Source organism: Pinus tabuliformis, chromosome 4_1 (genome assembly GCF_031772625.1).
Source record: "Pinus tabuliformis cultivar Carrire ecotype Pingquan chromosome 4_1, CPIR1, whole genome shotgun sequence".
Classification (NCBI taxonomy): Eukaryota; Viridiplantae; Streptophyta; class Pinopsida; order Pinales; family Pinaceae; genus Pinus; species Pinus tabuliformis.
The window spans coordinates 725,045,884-725,065,937 of NC_142303.1; positions in this window are offsets into that span (position 1 = coordinate 725,045,884).

Sequence of the window (20,054 nt, forward strand, 5' to 3'; positions counted from 1 at the left end):
CTTTGATGTGATCCAAATTGCTAACATAACTAATTTAGATGTGGAATGTTGTAGGTATTGGGGGAAGTCATGGTTCACACACCCATAGATGAGCAGAGGATAATGACATTGCAAAGCAAAACCATATAAAATTTAATTACATTTTATCCCCTTACATAAAAATAATAAAAAATAACAAAATCATGTTTTAGACATACGTACTCTTAGAAGGTTAAGCTGGTCATGCAATTTCAACCTCGAAAAATGTACTTCCATAGTGACACAATGTTGTAGTGAAGACCCATATAAGTAAGGCACCCTCACACCCATTATAACTTCCTTTGCCAAAGAGAGATCATATTTCTTCAAAATCCATGGGACATCACATTCTTTGAAAGACAAAGAGGGACCGAACTCTCCTCTACTTTCTTGTCTTGGCTAATGTCTCTTTTTAGTTTTTGAAGAAATAATATCTCTCCTAACAACTAATGTGTTATTTTATTTCAATGATATGTGCCTCAATAAAGAAGATCATTTTTTTTTAAATATATGCATGGGATATAGTAATTTGGTAATCTTAAGATGCTCCCAATATGGGATCTCATGAAAGACACATTTCCTTTTCATTGCAATGGGAAATTTCTCAACATAGGTGTTGAAGAATTTTGGATCATCGAACATAGGCTCCGCTTTGAATGGATCATGTCTATAATCTCATTCTCCTTTTCTTTCTCATATTATCTAATCCATTCAATTCATAATATTATTTCATGCCTTTGGGTTCTCTCTCGTTTACCATTGAAAGTGAATTTTTCTCTTCTATAAGGGTATTATTTTGGGAGGAATACCTTGGACTAGTCATACATTCGCTTCTGTAGGTGGTTGGACCAACTAGCCTTCAAAGAAGGTACACAACATTTACATCCTTGATACCATTTTGTTACAAGGTCTGCAGAATTATTATATAATAAAATGCACATTAGTGATCATGAACATCAAAACAATTGCAACAAATTAAATTAATATGCGAAAGAATATTATTACATACATATACAAATCAATAAACATGTAATTTACTAGAAAAAACTCCTTATTATAGATAATCTTGTATGGGGTAATAACATATGCCATACAATGTAAAACTCCTCTCTATTGCAATGGGTTTTGATACAACATATACATGTATCCCTTCCCTTAATTCCTTTAATTCATCTACCAATGGTTATAAGTAGACATCCATATTATTCACTTGTCATCTACCAGGGAATATGAGAGCCAAGATAAGATGTTTATTCTTCAGGTAAAACCATGGGGGGATATTGTTATTGATCACTACTATATGCCAAAAAAAATAGTTGGTGTTTTGGAGGGAATATTGCTTGATGCTAGCAATGGATATGCTAAGTTGTAAACTTTATACTTCCTCCTTGAATTTGTCGATCCATCTGTTCTTTATTTTCTTTCATTGCTAATGAACGTATTGGGATTCACATAAGTCCTGACTCACTTCTATGTGAGGCATGCCATCACTACAACATAGTTAATTCTTCACAATGAAAGAGCCTTTGAACCCTTGGGATTATAGGAATGTGCCTCAATATATTATGATGAGGAACATGTGATTTACCCTTTATTTATTTATTTATGGAACCTTTCATGCTAACATTTTATACATATCTCTTTATCTCCATATTCTCCTCTATATAAAATACAATAATTCAGACATGCATGATATGATATGTACTGAACACCTAATATTTTTAACAACTGATTTGCATCTTCACAGCTATCAGGCAAGACATTATCACTTGGAAGAAGCTAATCTTTGAATAAGCTGTAATTGATGGGAAATATAAATGTATAATGTCAATATTTAACGTTCATAAAATATACCATTTTTAATGTCAATTGTGTGACAATATTTCTCAAAATATAAGGGACTTGATCATGGTAAATTCCCTAAATATTACTGAGAAGCATGCATACTTTTATTTCAATTTGTACAGTAATATTGTTGTCCCCAACTGGGTATACTTTTACTGCCCACCGGTTCCAAAGAGATGGGTGGTGGAAGTATATTTTAGGCTTTCGAATAAGGTATTAGTGATATGAGCATCATCCCCTAGCTCATTACTCTAGAATGCATCAAACAACATTTATTCCATGTCATTAATATCCCATAAGTAATCATCCATACAAACCTTTACTTGATTGCTTCCATACCAACTTATGATTAAGAACTACTATTGGTATGGTCATTCATAATTGGTGAATATGGACATAGTGGGAATTGAATAGGTGGTTGATTCAAACATTATTTGTATGCTTCCTCTTTGAGTTTTTCTCTTAATGAAACCCTCAATTGATTTTACATTATAGTGGGGTGCTTTGGAAGATGGTAGTTGGGTCACTCATCATCACTAAAATCCTAATTTAAAAAATTATTGAACATTATCACATCAATGATATTAGTAAGCACAATGCAATTGGTTTGTTGAAATTACATTATACCAAAAAATTATTACCATAATTGACCCAAGATAATGGTTGGAAGATGGATGTCGCAATTGGCAAGTTGAAGCGGTTGCCCATTTTCATCTACCATCTTCTTACAGTAAGCTGCTCTTGATAAGAGCTTCCAATTTTTTTTAAATGGTGAAACATTTTCTTCATCCAAAATAGATTATGAGCCAGGACCCTACAAAATTTGGATACATTTTTATTCAAATTAACATGGATAAAAAAATAAATCAATTAGATAATTGAAATATAAATAAAATCTGAACTTACTGGAGATGGAAAGGGAGAACTTTGCAAAGGAGTTTGAGCAATATGGAATGCGTTAGAATTTAAAGAATTGGCCATTTGATATTATGAGATTTTCTCCCTGCATTTGAGCATAATCAACAATATTTTTTTTTGTACATAGCTAAAATTAATTTGGAGAACCATATAACCACAATATGAATTTCAATATAATTTTCAAACCATTTTTCAAGAATAAGGCAAATTTAAGTAGAAAATGTTTACTATCAATTACTATAACTCATTTGAATGCACCGTAAAGGATAATTTCATATGAATATGCCATTTATGTGAAAATAAAACTTCATATAACATTTGAAGCATATCAGTGCTCTTGGAAAACTAAGTGCACTAATTCTTTTAAATAAGAACAACATCAATGCATTAACATAATAACTCTACTAGTATCAATGATTTTGAAAATGAAAAAGGAATTATATCATATTTGTGCTCTTATAAAACTAGCCACACCAACACATTTAGGTAATAATAGCACCAGCGCATTAAATTAATAACTGCACCAAGTTTATGAGATTCCGTAAATAAAAAAAGGATTTCTATCATATTGGTCTGTTAGAAAAGTATAGCGCACTGATAATTTAATCATGGACATTACTCGTAAAAGCATTGGCACATTTTACTATAAAACAAACCATTCAAAAAAAGAAAATACATGTGCTTGTCATTTTCAATTTGAAAAATGTGCAGTATTTGTTTTTTCGAAATGTAATTTCATATTAAAGTCTTTTAAGTAATAAGAAGCTATTCACTATTTCATTATTTTTCCCAAAATTTTAAGTGAGAGATTTGTAGGAGAGACATATTGGGAGCACTGTGGAGCAACAAAATACTTTGGAACAACATAACTATTCAGGAGATCATAATTTGAAAGTTATGGTGATTCACACACAAACCTACATAGTAATTTTTTTGAATTATACTGTTGATTTTACTAATAATTTTTTTTTACAATTTCTCTTTGATTTAATTAAGCGAGATATTTGCAATAGAGACATATTGGGAGCATAGTAGAGCAATAGAATACTTTGGAGGAACATATCAACTATCTAAAAGATTAAAATTTGAAAGGTATAGTGATTCACTCAAAATCCTACATATTAAAAATTGTAATTTTACTGTTGATATTACTAATAATTGTTTTTACAATTTCTCTTAGATTTAATTGAAATTAAAAGAAAAAAACCCCACATGGTAATTTTTCTTTTACAATCTCTGTTCCTATTTAGATTTAATTAAAATTTGAAAAAAAAATTCAATACTTACCTTAACTCCTTTCTTCTTCTTGCTTATGTGATTGCAAAATTTCACCTTAGGGTTTAACTTCTCTCTAACACTTCACAATTACGACTTTTCATTTTAGGCATTTAATGTTTAGTGGGTTTGTGTATTACTATATATAAGGTGTTTGACATGTAAAGCATGGGGACCATTGTTGAATTGGACCCAAACCCTACCGACCTTGTCTATCTTTAAAAAAAATTACTGCTATTTACCGATGCGCCATGTTTTGTATAATGCACGAGTGCACCTATGACAAATAGCATCGTTAAGTAAAAAAATGGGTTGAATTTTTGATTTTCATTTTTTATTGTGATAGAGTCTCTTTGATCGTTGCATATCACACACCATAGCTTAAATTTATTTAAGAAGGTTGATTTTAGTTGTTCGTGCTCAAATATTAAATGCCTCGTGTGTTTAATAAATAAAAACACATAGGTCTGTTTATGCACATAAGAGCACTAGTTTCCAAAGCTCTTTTTGGCAGAAAATTATGTGATTTATTTATAAAATATATATAATGACTTTGATATTGAATGCTATACATTGTATATCGATTAAAAAATATCTAAGAAGTGGACAAGTAGAAAAAATATTGATTAGCAGAATGATAAAACATCCAACAAATCAGAAGAGACAAGCTCCTTGTAAATTCTTTACAAAATTAATATGTTTTAATTATATGTAAGTTTAACTAATATGTATTGGTCACTGTGTGTCACGTAGAGCAACAAAAAGTGGAATTTTGATAAGATGATTTTTTATCTAAGTGTAGAATAGAGTAAAATCCTGATGGAAAAATTGCAGAATGATGAATAAGGTGAATGAAAAATACTATTCAATATGAGTTTTTTTTCTTTTGAATGTTCATTAATAATATACTTAAGATTATTAGATAACATGTTTCAAATGATCTATTAATTCACATGTTATATAGGGACCAACAACAAAGGAAAAGAATGTTGTTTTAAGAAAAATAAAATATAGAACATGTAAATGGTGATGAATTCATCCTTAGCTCATTTGTAGTGGCGTTGGAGGTTAATGAAAGGGGGGAAAATTATTTATAGAACTACAAGGGATGTAGTGGAACGAACCTATAGACATACTTTCCACATATAATACAAAAATAAATCCAATGATTTTTAGAACCATGTTATATTAAAACTACAGGAAGAATTTCCAAAGAAATGGTCAATGAGACCTATTAGACTTGCAATAGCGAAAAATACAACAACAAAAAAATATCATTGAAAAAGTAATATTCCTAATTAAAATGGATTTCTAGAATTATAGGTATATATTACTACAATGAGTTCATTTATTAATATCAATTTTGTTATATTTAGTTTTCATATATCAATATAAAAATAGTTTAATACTTTTTCAGGAAGATTATGAAAATCCCAAAAGATCAACAAGATGATATCTGAAACATGCCAGTAGGAATGTCCAAAACTGTGTACAAGGATGTAGGCTTTAACCCTGTACAGAAATTACCTACATACAAATTCTAAAACACATCAAAAAACAATGCAAGAACATAACACATAAAACACATATACACAGAGATTTCCCCTGGATCCCAAAATAGGGACTAGTAGCTTTATTTTTCATTATTTATTTTCGATGTTACAATACATATTTATACATGTCAAAGCATCCAATACCATGGACCAAAAGACATTGCATCCAAAACCATGTGCTAAAAACCATCGCATCCAAAACCATGTGTGAAAATCATGCACAAAACCATAGGTAGGTCCACCCAACTTAATATAGGGACGAAAAACAAAAATTTCCAGGGCGCTGCCCTGGGCCCCATAGGGTGGGGTTACTTGCACCCCTCAAACCTCCTGTGACAGACCCGCCCCCCCCCCGCTACGTAATCGGTGCAATGAAGTGGGGGTTGTGCCCCCTTTCTAACCCCCTGTTATCTACGTGGGCTAGTCGTGGAAAGAATATAACAAAACCCAACATTTTCCCACTTGTTGTTTTCTTTCCACAGGGGGCCACAAGAGAGCTTAGTCATTTATCCAGCCCTGCAATTTCCATTGTTTCTCTATAGCAAGAGAATTTCTTAGAGCTCACAGATTTTGTCAATGCATCTACTGTATTCTTCAAAGTGTCCACCTTTACCAGCGACACCTTTTTGTATTCTATCATATCCCTCACAAATTGATACTGAACATCAATGTGATTTGTCTTTGAATTATATGCAAGGTTCTTTGCCAAGAAAATTGCACTTTCGCTGTCACAGTGTATCCTTATAGCTCCCTATACTAACCCTATACTTGAACACAATCTTTGTAACCAAACTGCTTCCTTGCTTGCATGAGTGGCTGCCATCTATTTTGCCTCTGTAGTTGATAGTGCCACTACAGATTGTTGCTTATTCATCCAATTGACTGCACCTCCAAATAGGTTAAACACATACCTACTTATATATCTTCTTTGATACAAATCTCTAGCCCAGTCTGCATCAACAAAGCCATGAATATCCAACACTTTGTCCAATCCTGGCCTTCCTTGGTAGCACAAACGATAATCACTAGTGCCACACAAAGACCTGAAATCCCGCTTCACTATTGTCTAGTGCTCCTTCCCTGGTTTTGACATAAACCTGCTTAATACTCCCACCGCATGTGCAATGTCTGGTCTAGTACAAACCATGACATACATCATGCTACCGACTACACTTGCATATGGAACACGGGACATGTCCTCTTCCTCTTATTCTGTCTTGGGACACTATTCACTAGATAACTTTACACCTATAGGAATAGGAACCTTTAGTGGTTTACTATCCTGCATTTTAAAGCTCTGCAATATTGTCTCGACATACTTCCTATGGTTTAACCAAAGCTTCCTCTTTGTCTGATCTCTTTTAATTTCCGTGCCCAAAATATAGTTTGCAGCACCAAGATATTTCATGTCGAATTTGGAGGACAAATGGGTCTTCAAATCCTAGATATTTTCCTTGTCATTTCCAACCAACAACATATCATCCACATATAAGACCAAATAAATAACACGGTCACCAATTAATATAAAATACACACAATGATCTTCTTTGCTTCTATTGAAACCAAGCCCCCGTATAAATGTATCAAATTTTTGATACCACATCCTTGGTGACTGTTTTAACCCATACAGAGACTTCTTTAACTTGCATACTAGTTCTTTCCTACCCTTCACCACAAAACCTTCAAGTTGCTTCATGTAGATCTCCTCTTTCAGATCCCCATGAAGAAATGTTGTCTTCACATCCATTTGTTCTACCTCAAAATCAAAAGTAGAAGCAACAAATAAAATTAATGTAATAGAAGTTACCTTGGCAACAAGAGAAAAAATATCACCAAAATCAATTCCCGGCACCTGGGAATAACATTTTCCTACCAACTGAGCTTTGTATTTCTCCACCTTTCCTTCTGTATTTGTCTTCTTCTTGAACACCCATTTGCTGCCAATCGGTTTCCTTCCAGCCAGCAACTCCACCAGATCCTAAGCCTCATTTTTGTGCAAAGATGTCATTTCATCAACCATGGCCTCTTTCCAGAGCTTTCCATCCTCTGAATGTACTACTTCCTTCATAGTTCTGGGATCATCATTAGTAATACATAAAGAAAAATTTGAATAGAAAGTAGATGGACTATACCTTTATGGCTGCCTTCTTTCTCGAGCTGATCTCACACCCGGAGTTTGTGGCTTTTCATCTCCTGATTCCTCCTCTACTGTAGAGTCTAATTCTTTCTCCTTTAGCTCAAACTCTATCTTCTCAGGTTCCTTTTGTGGGAATTCATGTTTAATAACATCTTTCACCTCTCTGAACACAACATCTCGACTATACACAACCTTCCTTGTTACTGAATTCCAAATCTTATAGCCCTTTAAACCATCCTTACACCCAATAACGATGCACTTTTCAGATTTACTATCCAACTTGGTTCTTTTCTCCTTTGGAACATCTACATATGCATCACATACAAATACCCTTAGATGTGAAAGAGAGGATTTCTTACCAGTCCATACCTCTTGTGGAGTCTTATCCTCCAACGTTGATGAAGGTGATCTGTTAACCACGTAACATGCTGTCTCCATCGCCTCTACCTAGAATTCATGTCCTAACCTGACACCACTGAGCATGCTTCTTGCCCTTTCCATCAATGTCTTGTTCATTCTTTCTGCAACTCCATTTTTCTTAGGTGTGTATGGAGTAGTCTTCTATCGTGCTATACCGCACTTCTTATAGAATTATTCAAATTCCTTGCTGCAAAACTCTCCACCATTATCTGACCTCAACACCTTTATCTTCTTCTCTGTCTAGTTTTTCACCAGAGCCTTGAATTCTTTAAACCTATCAAAGACTTTAGATTTCTTCTTAAGGAAATACATCCATGTATTCCCTGAGAAGTCGTCTATAAATGATACATAGTACACAAACTTACCCAGTGATGGAACCTTCACAAGTCCAAACACATCACTGTGCACAAGCTCTAACATCTGTTTCACCCTCTTACCACCAAAGGGGAAACTCACCTTATTCTACTTCCCATATACACAATTTTCACAGAAATCAAAATCCAGACAGCTATTACTCATACCTTATACCATACCTTTACCACGATGTATTCAAAGGCCCTTCTCTCCAATATGTCCAAACCTTTGATGCCACAACATGATCTTCTCTCCAGAGGCCACTAGATTTTCTGTTCCACTTTCAGGAACCACAAAACTGTTGCACCCATCAGCAACAATGCTACCTTGCAACTTGTAAAGAGTTCCAATTCAAACTCCCTACATCAATACCAGTGCCCCCCGAACCATCTTGCAGGTATCCTTCTAGAACACTAATTTTACACCTGCATCATCCAACTTACTTATAGAAATCTAATTTATGGCTAATGCAGGAATATGTAGAACACCTAGAACTGTTCTAACCCTTTCACCTTGCAACTTCAACTTTACTTTTCCACGACCAACAATTCTAGCCTTCCTGTCATCCCCCAACAAGACATCACCACCATCATATTTCTCATATTCGTAAAACCACTCTATATGGGGAGTGAAGTGAAAGAATGCAACTAAGTCAATGGCCTCATGATCTGCATGTGTATTTGAAGAAGCCAAGTGCACATCCCCACCTTCATCTGAGGTGGTTTTCACCTCTGCAGAAGGAGCATCATCAGATCCCTTTCCTTTATAAGGAGCTTTAGATTTATAGTCCCTTTTGTAGTGCCCTTCCTTTCCGCATTTCCAGCAAACCACGTTTATAGGTTTTCCTGGAGATTTAGATCTCCCTCTAGATTTAGATCTCCCACTTGATGAGTTATTTTTGTTACTGTTCTAGGACCATCCTCGTATAGACAAGGAATCACCATTTTTGTTCTCCATAATTTTCCATCTCATTTCCTCCGTCAGCAAGGATGAGACTATTTCATCAAACTGCAAGGCAGTTGCATTACTACCTATTGCAATAACTAAACTATCCCACGAATCTAGTAGATAACACAACAAACTGATGCACTTATCTTATCTGAAACTTTAATATCAATAGATAATAACTGACTTAACACAGTATTAAATGTGTTTAGATGCTCTATCACTGAATCTCCATCTTTCATCCTCATCTTATACAGCTTTTTCCATAGGAACAATTTATTCACCAAAGACTTAGATTGCTACAAAGTCCCTAACTTGTCCCACAAAGACTTAGCCATAGCTTTCCCTGATATATTTAGCAATACTGAATCTGAGACACACAATCATATTTTTCTCTTTTCCTTCCAATCCAACTTCTTACATTCTTCATTAGACACTCCCATTGGTTTAGTACTCAAATCTACCATGATCCACTGATCTTTATCCACCATCAGGTCCTCCACCTTGAGTTTCCACAACTCAAAACTCTAACCATTAAATTTCTCGATCTCTATCTTTCCACTGCTCGCCATCTTCTTTCACCACCAGAATCGATCTCACAGATCTCCCACTGAACAGGGTCTACCACAGGCCTGAGCGAAACCCCTCAGCAACAAAGGCGTCCCCTTGAAGCCAAAACAACTTTGATAGCAAATGTAGGTTTTAACCCTTTAACCACGTACAAAAATTACTTGCATACGAATTCTAAAACACATAAAATAAACAATGCGAGAGCATAACACATAAAACACATATACACAGAGATTTTCCCCTGGATCCCGAAACTAGGACTACCACCTTGATTTTTCATTATGTTCCTTTCAATGTTATAATACATATTTATACATGCCGAAGCATCGAATACCATGGACCGAAAACCATCGCGTCTAAAACCATGGATCGAAAACCATCACATCCAAAAGCATGTGCTAAATTAATCATGCACAAAATCATAGGTAGGCCCGCTACATAATCGGCGCAACGAAGTGGGGGTTGCGCCCCCTTTCTAACCCCCTAGTTAACTATGTGGGCTAGTCATACAAAGAATATAACACAACCCAACAGAGGAAATGGTTAAATAAATGGACATAATCGGATCATAGGAGGAGCCATCTCAATTCCAACGTGCTTCAAATGTATGTAATCATTGAATTTTTCTATTAGGTACATATAAACAAATAATTTATCACTAAATGTTAACTCTCAAGTATTTTATTGTACAAAAGAAATCAAAATGGTACCCATTCAACAAATAAAATAGGACAATAAGGAAGAAAATGGTTGATATTAAAGTTTGTGATTAATTGTTAAGATTTCATTATAAGAACCTCAGATTTCATTTTTATATGTTTTGAGTTGTTTTACAACAACCATCCTTGAATTTCTTCAAATATGTGCTAACATAGAAAGAAGAGCCATCATAAGAATTGATTGCCATTGGGTTAAATATGGTTGTGAGTGTATGTTGGCATATCAAAAATTAATTATTGAATTTGTAAGTATATCTGTTGTTTATTTCTCTCAATTTATAATTAATAGAACAAAAAGAGTCTTTATATTAAATCTATTAATTATTATGGGGTATAAAATGTGCAAGATACAAAGTATGAAACTACGCCAACAAAGTTGTTGTAGAAAGGCTCGACTTGGTTTTGGAACCATGTTGACAATTCATGACTCACTTCTTGCTATCGTACATTTCTATTTGATTGACATTGGTGTACATTATTTATTTCAATTTTAATTATTCTCACTAATGTAGATACACTCATTACACTTTATTTTTATGTTTGTAGATGGAACATGAAGAAGATGAAAACTATCAATGAAATCAAAAAAACATTCGTCCAAATAACCCAAGTCATGAAAGTAGCTCGAGCACTGACAACAGTTGTAGTGAAGAATCATGATCTATTTGGATATCATTTCAAGCTATTGAATTTTTTGAAATAATTCTTTGTGATAATCAGACATTTTGTTTAATGTAACGAACATAGTGTCATAATTAAAAAACAAGGGGTTATCAATAACTATCCCATTTGGTATGACAAAGAGCCTCTTATTCATTAATAATAAAATACATTTTAATTTATTCTATTGCATTGTCCAATGTCGTTGTGAAATGTTACACCACTAATTAAATATATGGATGATTAAATATTAGAATGAAGAGATGTGAAATTTGTTGATATAACAAATTAATCCAAACATCATAGGTAAATGCACTAATAAAAATTTAATTTATATGAATATTGTTATAAGATATATGTCAATTTTTTGATGAATAACGAGTTCAAAAATCACAATAATTGCACTGTCACATGTCGGTGTTTTTAAAAAAGAGAAAATATATTATGGGACGTCGATATTAATGCAGACAACTCTTAATATGAATTTTTTAGCAACAATATTTTATAATAATGAAAAATTGTATCCGATACAAAAAAGCAGTGTGTCTATAAAATAAATACGCATTGATGCATTATTTTATATAAAAGAATTGTTATGGAAAAGAAATTGCATGACCCAGTGCCTTTTCTAAAACGTACAATGCCACTGCATTTGGAAAAAAATAACCATCGGGGCGTTATATTATTCAAGCAGCAATATTGTTTGCATTTAACACCCTGGTGCATTGTAATTCTTAAAGAACCTGTGCTTTCATAGTATTAACATCGAGTGCTCCAAAATATTATTTATGTCCCCAGTGCATTATTCAAATGAACAACAATGGTTTATTTATATTAGTAGCATGTTGATGATTTTGTACAACTTATAATCACGAATGTTGTAAGTTTAAATAAAAGCATCAGGTCTACAATATTTGTTTTCATGGCCCGGTGCCATTCCTGAAAAGTATGGCCCAAGGCAATTGTGTAAAACATAAGCATCAGGGTGGTATATTTTTTAGGCACTGATTTTGTTTGCATTAAAATCCTCAATGATTTTATTTAAATTTACACCCCAAATGCATTTAGAGTATTAATGCACTGGTGCTATTTTTTCATTAAGCACGTCACTAAAAACACATTCATTAAAACCTTTGGATACCCAATTATTTTTAGATGTGATGAAGTTTCATTATCAGCTCCTATAAAACATCTGCTACCACAAATGAATGTTGTAAAGGAGTTTTTTTTTTCCAATTTTATAACACCAAAACCGATCGTTATAACCTCCACTAAAAGGTATTTTCCTCATAGTGGGTTTTGTTCTAAGGGATATTCGATGTTAATAACATACAAGGTTACTTATTTTCACCATGGCCCTTATAGGTAATAAATTTTGTTACCCATTACAGTGTCTCGAAGATGTCTTTGGAATTCAACTCTATCCATCTGCTACATGAAATTTATTTTTAAATTGAGTATATATGTGAAGGGCCTTAATCAACAAGGGTTCCCAACTTTTAATGTAAAATTTCCTTTAGGGCCTCATTAGCATATTTGGGCCTAAATCCTAGCTGCTATAGACAGAGCCTTGTAGCATTTGTTTTTAATTACGGTTTTTTTCCTTTTTGTTAACCTAGGTCTTTCATAATCTATAATTTGATTTGCAACCAAAACTTGCATGGATGAATATGTAATTTTTCCTCTTTATTCTAAGAAAGAAAAATTGTCTATATATTTTTTGTGCTATTGTGCATGCTAATGTACCTGTAGTTATGATTTTATGACACTTCTAGTTCTATTCCCTTCATTTTTCCGTAAATGCATACATGGGTATTTTTTGCAAATTTAAAATGTGCACTATAACTTATGTATTTTTATGTACAAATACTTGTATGAATGATGTGATTATTTAGCTTTAGGTTTAGAAAGGACAAGGTAAGCCAACATGTTGGTGGAATCGTATTTTGCGAGTCCATCTAAGGCATTTCTTTAAGGCCCTATTAATAACTTGCTAAGGATTACATAAGCCTTGGTAAGTCAATGAGGTATCCCTTACTCATCTTTGGCTTGTGACATTATAACCAAGAAACCAAAATCCGACTTCTATTTAACAAGATTATTTATTGTCATATATATATATATATATATATATATATATATATATATCTTTCCCTATAGTTTTCAAATGAATTTAGTTTTTATATAAATGAAATGTTACCGTTTTAGACTATTTGCTTGCATATTTCTACTTTCCTTACTACCTGGGAATACCCTATCTTAGTAAATTCCCTCTTGTTTCCTTTTGTATAAATATATATAGTGGATACTAGGGTTGGTTCTTGGGTAGGGTTTCCATCCAAATTCTCCATAGTAGAGGAATACTTAGTCCTACATTTCAGAAACCCCGTAGTTAAATATTTTGTCCCTTAACCATCAACATTCATGTAGTAGAAAAAAGACACACACACAAATATATACATTTTATTCATAGAAACATTAGTAGGATTTAACCAAACACTTTCTTGAATACACCAAAGAAAACACCTATAGTCATAACGAAATCCTACTCTATTCATTCATAACTACGAACTATAGAAGTAATATATTTAACACATATTTTTCTAGATATTCATATACTTATCTAAAAATTATTAGAAGTATATTAAATGTTTCTGTCTTCATCCCATTCATGAACTATTTTTTTCTAGTAGTTCCCCCCAAGCTCTAACTCCTCCCTGCTAGGAAAACAGCTTAATGTTTCTTCCTTAGTTCAAACCTCCTTAACCTCGAGCAGAATCCTAATAATATGGGTCTAGCTATAGTATTTTTATCACACTGGTGCCTTTATTTTATTCTTACTACCTTTATCTCCCACACTCCTTTTTAAAATAAAGTTTTGCCCACGACATTTATCTCTAGTCATGTATTATTTTGGTGGTTTTCTAAGTCAACAATTCTCTCTATGGAAAACTGGAGGATTTTTTTCTTTATTTTTCTCCTGTCCCCTTCATGGGAATAACTAATTCAAAATTTTTTCTTGGAATTTGACAATCTAATACCTCACATGATAACCTTTAATATATTTCCGAAAATAATAATACACAAAATAGAAACATTTTTCTTTTTATTAATCAAGATAAATATTTACATTGTCATAACATATTACTTGTACCACTTTGACTTTCAACCACATGTGTAATATGAAAGTCATAAAAATACAAATTTACCAGACATAGCACATATTGAGAGCAATAAAAAAAATTATTCATACTTTTCAAATTCACTATGCATTATTGCTACCAAATATTCACGCAAGATAATGTTAAATCTCAATAGATGGGAAAATCGTATTCACTTGTTGCAACAAGTTAAAAGTCAAAACTATTTTTATTTTTTCTTGTTCTTTGTCTTAGGAGGTGCAAGGTGAGTTCCATCATCCTTTTGCCTACTGATAATTGAATATTTCTTTCTTAGTTAGGGGAAAATATTTTGTCAAGCGAGACATCTTTTAAATAATTTTGTTTTTCTTTGTGTTATCCAAATATTTTAAAAGTGGGGAACCTTATTGATAATGGTATATTTCTTCTATTGTTCAAATATTTGCAAAGATATAAAATATAAACACTTTATTTCTATGAACGGAATTCTAAAAAGACGGATAGGGAAGATACTTTAATAATAGAAAATGATGAAACCGTTCCCTTTAGAGTTGGAAATCTGTAAAATAAATTACAAATTTGAAAAATCAACTCTATTTACATCAAACACCCAATCATTCTTATTTTCATTGTTGATTCATTGATATTCCCAAAATCTGAGGGACAAGAGTGAGGTCAATTTTTTGACTTCAGTCCTCCAAGTCTAATTTTGGAATATTTTTGGAATGGACAATCTACTTAAGTTTAGTGAAAACACCCATAGTCTCGAATTGATTGCTAAAAAGAAAATTTTAAATCTCCTGCAACACCACCCAAAATCAAAATTATGTGACGATATCATGTTCAATAAAATAAAAGGTTTTCGTAGTTTATGTCAATCGTAGATTCTAACATTTAATACATATAGATAAAAGCTAATAATTAACTTTGTTGCATACCTGTTGGGTACATTAAATTAAAAATCATCATAAACATGCCCAAGAGACTAGGCATGATGTTTTATGTTAAATGTTAATGTTCATGGTATGGGTTTATCATAGAATTCAGTGAAAAAATGTAATCTAGCACATAATTCTATTGGCATAAGCATGAAATGGCCACATAAAAATGAGAATACACCTAGAACCTTCTAGCTGTAAGATAAATAAATAAATCATGACATGTCACCTTTTATGCCTATTAAATACATGGAATTTTAAATCAACATAAGGATGTCCCAAGAGACTAGAATACATGTTTTATGTTAAATATTGATGATCACTGTAGGAGTTTAGAATAATTCAATGGAAAATGTATAAACATAAAATGACCAAATAAAAATGAGCATACACTTGGAAAAATTTAGCTGCAAGTTAGACAAGATGGATATCTGCAAATCAACATAGTCCCTACCTCTTTTGGTAGTTATCATATTAAATTTTCATGTCAATCCAGGACTTGAAATTTATGTTAAATGATGTTATGAGCATATGAACTAGTCCATTTACTATACATGCATCACACTAAAAAGACTTCATGCATCTACTGAAGAAGTGTTGTCTGAGATGAAGGAGTGTAGAACAAGTGTGTTGAGGGGGGAATGTGTGTGAAGAGAGGAAAATGCACAAGAGCCTTATAAAATTCCTTAACTTATGCACCTCCCACACAACACTTATTTCTAAAAAGTATGATACAATGCAGATAGAAAATATTCATTTATTTGTTGTTCTACTTCGAAATATTTTCATCTTGTTTTGAATTGGAAAAAAATCACGAAGATAATTTCATGAATTTGGTGGACTAAGTTAATATTTACCCCTTAGCACAATCTTGCATGATAGTAAGATCCCTAAATATTTGTATTCACGAAATATTGGAATAGAAGTTAAATAATTTTTTCAATGATTAGTGACTTAACCAATCAATAGGAAGATTGACTAACACGAAGAAGAGACTTTTATTTTTAATTAAAAATTACTCACAATTTAATTGGCACACATGTATAGTCTACATAAATGAATATATCAAAGCAAATAGACCTTCTATGAACATTATATCATATAACACAACATAAAACCCCACGAGATACATATTTTCGCCCTCAAAAATTCTTTTTAATACATCAATGACTAATCTTCATGATTGATGTACCAAACTTGCTCATTCATTCTTTAGCAAGAGAAAGTCAATAGATATGTACGAATACAAAGGAATAATTGGGCTAGATCCAAGGTTCGGTGACATCCAAGATATCCTGTAAAATCATACCCAATTAAAAAATATTTGATTGGTATTAACATTTCATGATTTTCTTCTGTAGTCACTAGAGATTTGCAAACTTGTACTTATCACACCAAGGGTTCCCTTACAGGGGGAATAAATTAACTACTTCATCCATTCATGACTATGGTATGAGTAACTATTTATTCTCCTCAACAAACTACTCTTGTCACCACTTAACCTTTCCCATGGCACACGAACATTGCTATTTTAAAGTGAAAGTATACGACCTTGATTGTTGGTAGAACATATAGGAATCCCCTACTTTCCATGATACTTTTTTTATCTCGGGGAATTATTTATATAGATGCCTTACATTTCAACATTAGAAATTGTTTGTGGATTACTTATATGGTGGAGAGGGAGGAATGTGTGCAGAGGGAGAAACATGTGGAAGAGACATTCACACTTCTCCACCTCCCCCAAAACACTTATTGCTAGAGAATATGACAATATGAAGACATAAAATATTCATTTTTCCTTCTACTTTCAAATATTTCATCGTATGCAGAAATTGGAAGAACTTCACGAATATAATTTCAAGTTCTTGGTGGATTAAATAATTATTTTCTCCCAATTACAATCTTGCCTAAGAATAAGACCCAAAAATACTTGTATGTTTCCTTCCCCATAGTTATACCCGCACACATTAAACCAACTATATTGTACCTTAATTAAACTAAAATTTATAGATAATCACATTGGTTCTTCCATTCCATATATGGTCAATTTGCCTCATCACTAGATTTTCTCATGTTATGGTTATGAAAAGGTTATTGCATGGATTCCTACTCATTAATGGCCTACATTTTACATCTTTAATTTTTTCTCTATATAAGACTAAGGGTAGAGCTCCTTAGAACCTAATCCAGCTTAAAGAGTCAATATTGTTTAGAGCTATCATACTTTTCAAATAAGGGGAATTTTTTTTTAATTGATCGAGCGAATGTAGGCTGATTCTCTAGTTTGAGGGGTAAACCATTCAATTTAGGTTGTGGTAAATTTTTACCTAACCCACTCCCATTAATGAACATTCATACACAATCGCTCCAATTTCTCCATGCACTACAAATTGAACTTATAATTATTCAGATGAGTCATTCCATAAGAAATTTATTTTTCCTTGGATCATTATTCGGATAGCTTCAAAAACATTCCACATTAATGATTGTTTGTGGATGATTTATATGATGCATAGGTGGGAATGTCTTCGGAAGCGGGAAGTGGGTGGAGGGAGGTGCATGTGGAAGAGACATCTATAATTCCACAACTTATGCACAATGCTTCTTTTTAAAATGATGAAAATATGTATACAGACAATATTCATCTATTTTTCATTTGACTTGGAAATATTTGCATCCTATGAGGAAATTGGAAAAAAAAATCAAATATCATATCAATAATTTTGTGGATTAAATCAAAATTTTTCCCTCATTGCAATTTTGTATGAGAAGAAGATCCAAAAATACTTATGATTCCTTCCCCCTAGTTACACCCATACACAGTCAACTAAAATTATTCTACCATGATTGAAATGATCTCTGTTTCAACTCCAATATATAAAGGCGTTAATTCTTCCCATTCCATCTCTCCTCGATCCACCTCATTGCTAGATTTTATCGTGTTATGGTTATCAAAAGGTTCTTGCATGAGAGATGCTCTTTAAAATTTAAGCTATAAAATAGAGCCTTTAATAGCCTACATTTTAGCTCTTTAATATTTTCTCTATATAAAACTAAGGGTGGATATCTTTATAATATTAAGATTTGTTTAGTTAAGGAATGAATAGTTATGGTGCAAACTAGTATGGGATGGTTGGATTACTATGTCAATATCAACCACCATGGTGAAGGCATAGATTAAGATAAGTATGATTTTATTGTTGATATCAAAGGCATAATTTCAAATGAAAATCTTAAATAAAAATTCTAATGTGATTCAGTCTCTACAACTGAGGATTTCATCGAAGGAATGCAAGATTCGAGCCAAATTTCTTTGAAAGAACCTGCTGTTGAACTGCATGTTAACCAAGAATTTGTAACTAGTATTTTTTGAGGCTCTCCTTGGAGCTATTGTATATGGGAATTTGGAAGATGGCCAAGACCATGAAGTGTCCAAATATTGTAAAATAATTCCAAGTAGAAGACAAGGGTAAATTTCAAATCTACATAACTTATTTGTAAAGTTTATTTTAATGAAATTGAATGTTTGAATGAGAATTAAATTTTGTATATAACTTTGTATCAATAAAGGATTTAATCAATGTATCTTAAATACAATCTTATGAAATCAATATGATCTTTGATGATTTGAGAATCCATAGCGTAGATCATGGCTTTGTAGTAGAAATTTGATTGAGTTTTAAGTGTAGTAATCGCTATTTTTTAGTGATAGATTGAATTTCGACAACATTTAATGCCGTCAACAATTTATTTTTGGTTTTCTTATAGCCTCCACAACTTCATTTTAAATTTCACCATGTTTAACGAAGTGTGGAGAGGACACCAATTACGTGAAGTATGATATGGTTACAAATAATGTAGAGATCTATTGTGATAATTGATTCATATAAATTATTGACTACGAATTCCAAGAGTATACATGATTCAAATGGAATGGTTAGTAGATGATAGGATTTGAATTCCTTTCGAGACTAGATTTTGTGAAGTAACTTCCCCAACCACCATTTTTTGAAATTGGCATATCATGACCACTCAATAAACTTGATATTGATCAATTCATGATAGTTTGTGTGGAACGATGATTTCATGGCTTCATTAACTCATTATTTTATATGTTTAATTTATAGGAACATTGTTGCAGATCATAGTCTTATGCAATATGAATTGGTTTAGGTTGAGGAAATGTAGATGTAAGACTCAACATGATTCTGCAATGATGCATAGAAGTGAAGTATTTGGTAGAAGGAAAGCATAATTGGTGCTCCTATCATAATCAACAAAAAGGAGTGGGACATTTTTCTCGTAAATGAACTCCTCAACTTGTATGATAGATGTGAATGTATGAAGGATGCACAAAACTTGTTTGATGAAATTCCTACTCAGAATGTATTCGCTTGGAATAATATTATTATTGGCTATAATAAATGTGACAACATAGATGATGTAGGGTAGATGTTTAAGAAAATTTTGGATAGATGTTTGGTTTCCTGGAATTCTATTATTGGAGTATACACATATACCATAGAGTGTAACCCTTGATACTGCCTTCAACCACAAAT